Here is a 6,000-nt window from a genome sequence, read left to right as displayed (position 1 = left end):
GCGGTTCATGCACACGACCTGCTAGCACCCTCCCCAAGCCTTCCTGTAAAATCCACTTCCCACCATTTTCGAATCCCTTGCCAAGCACCCCCCACATTCTGCCCATTTCCTCAAGCCAAAGCTCTAATCGACGCCGACCTGGTCTCTGGTGATGACCACTCCATGGCTGCTGCTCCATGGTCCTCCAAGAGCTGAGTGTGAAGGCACACTTGGTGACAGTCAATGCCCCGTCAAGCCGTCGACACCTCCGCCGTTTCTGCCTCCAGAAACTCCCATGCCGTTTCCGGTTGCAGTTTTGATGAGGACGAACAAGATCTTGAAGCGGCGTCATCAATGATAGGTCTTCAGAGTTATTAGGACACCGCGCATGCAGATCAGTTGGCGAGCTCCCGCGGACACGGCCAGGTTCGTTGAGGCACAGTTTGGAGCATAGGATATGGAGTTCGTTGACCCCCAGCCCAGAAGCTTGAGGAGTACATGTCCATGCATGGTGGTGTCATTAAAGCCCTTGAATGAAGGCCCAATAGAGTTCAGAAAATTTATTTTTTTTTGGGTTATTCTAATCAGAAAATGGGTCCTTTGGCTTATGCGGAGGACGCCTATCTAACCCTTATGCAATCCAATGGAGGGGGTGTCATTTGAAAGAGGTTGAGTGCAATCGGGCCCGTGTGAACAGTTCCAGTTTGCATGATTCGCCATCCCGAGCCCATTTTCCAAAGCCCACTTACTTTTTTTTTTAGTTTCTTTTAGTTACCCATTTTCATGTGTGCACATGTGGGAGTTTTTTTCATGTGCTGTCAGGTTGCCACCCTTGGCCCCCTTTTCAAAAGCCCACAAGTTTAAAGAATTGTTTATCCTAAAAAAAAAAAAAAGAAATCTAACTCCCAAGTTAATTTAATTCCACTATTCTCCATCCTTAAAAAGTTTTAGGTCCTAAATTCCGTTACCCAATAATTTTCCAAATCTCTAAATTCCTGCATTTGTTCACTTAATTATTATTATTTCCATTATGATTATCATTCAATTTGCTTATTTGCTTATTTATTCATTTATTTAAAATTCAATCCTTAATTGATTTTTCAAATTGCCAAAATCACAAATTCAATTTCTAAATTCCCGCATTTATTTACTTAATTATTATTATTTCCGTTATAATTATCATTTAATTTGTTTATTTGTCCATTATTTCATTCATTTTAAGTTCAATCCTTAATTGATTTTTTTTCAAATTGCCAAATTCACGAATTCAATCTCCAAATTCCCGTATTTATTCACTTAATTATTATTATTTCCGTTATGATTACCATCCAATTTGCTTATTCGCCTATTGTTTCATTTATTTAAAATTCAATCCTTAATTTTTTTTTATTATTTTATTATTTTATTATTTTTATTTTTTTATTTTATTTTTTTTTTATTGCCAAATTTATAAGTTCAATCTCTAACCGTTATATTTGTCATTCAATTTGCTTACTTGCTTATTTATTCATCTATTTAAAATTCAATCCTTAATAGATTTTTCAAATTGCCAAATTCACAAATTCAATCTCCGAATTCCCGCATTTATTCTCTTAATTATTATTATTTCCGTTATAATTACCATCCAATTTGTTTATTTGCCCATTTATTCATTTATTTAAAATTCAATCCTTAATGGATTTTTCAAATTGCCAAATTCACAAATTCAATCTCCAAATTCCCGCATTTATTCTCTTAATTATTATTATTTCCGTTATAATTACCATCCAATTTGTTTATTTGCCCATTATTTCATTTATTTCAAATTCAATCCTTAATTGATTTTTCAAATTGCCAAATTCATTAATTCAATTTCTAAATTTTTGCATTTATTTACTTAATTGTTACTATTTCCGTCATAATCATCATTCAATTTTCTATATGCCTACTTATTTATTTATTCAAAAACTCATTCCTTAATCAACCCTTCAAATTTCCTATTTCTAAATTCAATTTACAATTCCCTAAATTTCTAAATTTCCACAATCTTTTACTTAATCATTACTATTTTCGTCATTACCATTATTTGATTTATTTGATCGCCCACCCGTTCTCTTGTGTAAAATTCCATTTTTAAAATTCATCAAAATTTCAATTTTTAAATTTAATCTCCAATCCTCGCATTTATTTATTCAATTTGTTCATTTTCTAATTTTCAATATTTTATCGATTGTTACACATGATTGATTTACCCTACTCTCTAGGATACATGCGATTATTCTTAAATTGTGCACTAACCCTCTCCATTGATAGCACATGGTGGCTCGTTGCCCAGGTCTGTACCCATTTTCCTCTAATCATTGCCTATGCATGTCTCGACTTTTATGTGTGCATGATCATTCAGGATATTAATTGATTCTACTCGTCAATTGCCACGTCAGCTTCATTTTATTAGTAGAGACCCGACTTTAGGGACTTAGAGGGGTGCTATGCTCTTTTACCGTACCTTCCCGATAAGTAACCTGACCCCCGAACCCGATCCGGTTTTTCACAGACCACCTTTTCCGAAACAAGGAGTCACACTTAGGGTTTTTCTTTCTTATTTTGTTTACCCTTTTAAAAATAAAACAAAAATGAGTGGCGACTCCAAGTCATTATTTTAATAAATAAAATCATTTTCAAATTAAAAATCGAGCTCGCCATCGAGTGGGAAACGCATGAGCCGAAATGCGGGGTCCACAAAATGGCGACTCCGCTGGGGATATTTTAGAGGGTCAAGCTTGAACTTAAAGTGAAGCAAACGTGGTGTTTGATGAGTCGATCAATGGGTACTCATCTCTTGATTGCACATTGAGAGTTCCCGAGTTTTCACTTGGGACATGGACATGTTGATCATGTCGGTTGATTATTTTGATTGGGGATTCTGATATAGCCAGTTTCTTCATGCTTCATTGATATATTTGTTTGAGATATTTGACATGTTGATCATGATGATAGATTCGTCTTGATAGAGGATTTTGAGATAGGTATTTTCTCTATGCTTCATTGCCATGTTCGTTTGAGATATTGACATGCTGATTGTATTAATTGCCTATCTTTTCGCTTAGCATAGTGATTCTGATATTTGCCATGATTGTTTTGATCGCCTTGCATATATGGATTCATTGTTATACATCGTTCGATTTGACATGTCGATTGTCTAGATTATATATTCTTTTGATCGTCTTTAAGCATGATATTTATATCACTTTTCATCCGATTGTCATAGCTTGTATGTGTGCATGAGTGACATATCTTGTACTCTGCCTGATTGCATGTCGCATGACTGCCCTTCTTCTGCTTGATTGCATGCTGCTTGTCTATGTGGGTCGCACTTCTATCCACCTACCTCCAACTCTCTTGGTTTCGGTCATTCCTTTCATCTTGATTCTCACTATTGCAAGTGTGAGACCTTTTGTGTGCTTGCTCTCTGACCGAGCCAGAGATTAGGAGTACGGTCTAGCGACGGGCTATATCGATGCACGGGAGCGTTCTGGAGGAGATCGACATATCGATGTTGATTGGAGTCCGATCATTGAAGACCTGTATAGCCCCGAGTTAGGTTTCATGGATAGTCGTGCGACCAGTGTGTTTCCTCTTCTGCTCTAGATTCTTAGGGTTTTCGGATGCACCCACACCATTCACTGTACACTTTAGTTGACCATTGAGCATTGAGAGTTTGAGAGGTTTCACCATAGGAAACCCCCTGGGATGTCGAGGTAGTGCATGTGTGGAGGCGATGACCACCTTGCATGGAAGCGCCCCGTCTCTTCGGAGGCGTGCAGAGGGTTGCGTACCGCCGGAGGGTACGATCGCTTCTGCTAAGGATCTTTTAAAGTCCACCTATCTCCTTTTAGAGCCACCTTGACCTTGTAGTTTGAGCCTTAGACATTTCAATTAGGTTTCTCCTTCCCGAACACGTGGGTGCATCTGTGGGCCTTCAGAGCCGGTTCAGTAGTGACAGGTTTAGTTACTTTCGCAGTAGTCTCTTATATATCTGCTCAGGATTGGATATCAGTTTGATTGCTTCCAGACTACCTTTTGACACGTTTGATAGACATTCTTTGTGAAGTTTTCCTTACCCCGCACCTTATCTAGTGTTTCCACTGTTGTAGGAGTACCGATACGTTCAGTCTGGGTTTGACTTCTTGGATCAGAGTTGGGGGTAGATTGATCAGGGCATCAGACCATTTAGACCAGAGATCAGATCAGAGGGATATGGATTCACAGATAGTCACAGTCGATCAGTTCGCTGAGGCCATGGCTTCGATTCAGGAGGCTATAGCTAGCCTTGGTCGGAGGATAGATGGGCAGCAGGCCCAGCAGGTCCCGGACCCGGATGGTGCCCAGTATGACCATACAGTGCCGCCACCCCCTCCACCCAGTCAGTCAGCACCACAGGCCATGCCGTTCACCCTACATAGTCAGACCAAGGTTGCTCCGCCTCCTGTCACCGTGCCTACCCCGACCTCAGAGGACCCACATGCTCGCATGGATAGGCTTGAGCAGGGGTTGAGGCAGTTGAGGACTTCCGACAGAGCCATTACTTGGGAGGATTTTGATGGAGTGCTAGTGGCCAGTTTACCGGCCAAGTTCAGGATGCCAGAGATGGAGCGATACACGGGGATTGGGTGCCCCCGCATCCATTTGAGACTTTACAGTACGATCATGAGGGCTCATGGATTGGACGGGGCTCAGATGATCATGCTCTTCCCCATGTCTCTGGGTGGCGCTGCACAGCGTTGGTTTGCTTCTTTGGATGTATCACGTCGTCGGACTTGGGATGATCTGGCCCAAGAGTTTTTGAGACAGTATGCATTTAATACTGTCGTTGACGTATCGAGGAGAGAGCTCGAGGCTCTTAGGCAGAGATCAGACGAGTCAGTTTCTTCATTCATTTCCCGCTGGCGTGGGAAGATTGCCGAGATAGTGGATAGACCATCAGAGAGAGATCAGATTCAGATGGTTTTGAGGAGCCTACAGCCGAGGATTGCCAGGCATATGGTCGGGGTACCTTTTACAGATTTTGGATCTCTGGCTCTGGCTTTGTATGATGTCGAGGACGGCATCTCGAGAGGTTTGTGGGCAGATTCTTCCCCTAGTGATGTTAAGGGGAAGAAACCCTTCGGAGGACAGAGATCGACAGATGTGAGTGCCATCAGTTCCTCCAGTCAGAGGCCTCTCAGGCGTCATCAGCCTATTCCGCAGCTTCTCGAGGCTCGCCCATCTTACACGCCTCAGCAGTACAGGCTACGAGCACCTCACCCGACTTATGATCGACATATCAGCCTCAGCCATTGGCTTTGCCCTATTATGCTACTCAGAGCATCGAGAGGCCTCCTATTTCTTATACAGCCACTGGACAGCCATGCTACGCTGCACAGTTCGCTGCGAGACCCGCCACTTCTTACCCCAAGCCTAGAGCTCAGCAGACCTCTACTCCATTTGCTTTGAGGACGCAGAGACAGTTCTCCCAGATAGGTATGCCGTTGAGTCAGGCTCTTCGGAAGCTCATAGAGGCCGGAGTATTGGCCGCTCTCGCTCCGAGACCACCGCCTCAGCCGATTCCGCCTCAGTTCAGGATGGATTTACACTGTGCATACCATCAAGGGCCTGGACACGAGACCGATCGATGCACTGCTTTGAGGCATGCCATTCAGGATTTGATCGACCAGGGTTTGGTACACTTGGGTCAGCCGAGTGTGACCACGAACCCGTTGCCTGCTCACACCACACATGCAGTCCCTCCACCAGCCGATGGCATTCATTTCTTAGACTTTGATGAGATCGATGACCGCATTCACATGCTGAGTGATGACGATTCAGACCCAGAGCCCATCATGCCAGATGTGATTTATGAGATGAGTGGGGTGACTCTAGGTCCTCGGATGCTTGCTCCATTCCGATTGGTTCCCGAGGCGGCATCGGTGCGGGCTACCACTGCTGAGCCATTGATTTTGCCGCATTACAGTGTCCGGACGCCTTTCATTTTGATCCCGGATG

This window comes from Vitis riparia, chromosome 14 (assembly GCF_004353265.1).
Source record: "Vitis riparia cultivar Riparia Gloire de Montpellier isolate 1030 chromosome 14, EGFV_Vit.rip_1.0, whole genome shotgun sequence".
Taxonomy (NCBI): domain Eukaryota; kingdom Viridiplantae; phylum Streptophyta; class Magnoliopsida; order Vitales; family Vitaceae; genus Vitis; species Vitis riparia.
Note: the sequence above shows the minus strand (reverse complement) of the source record.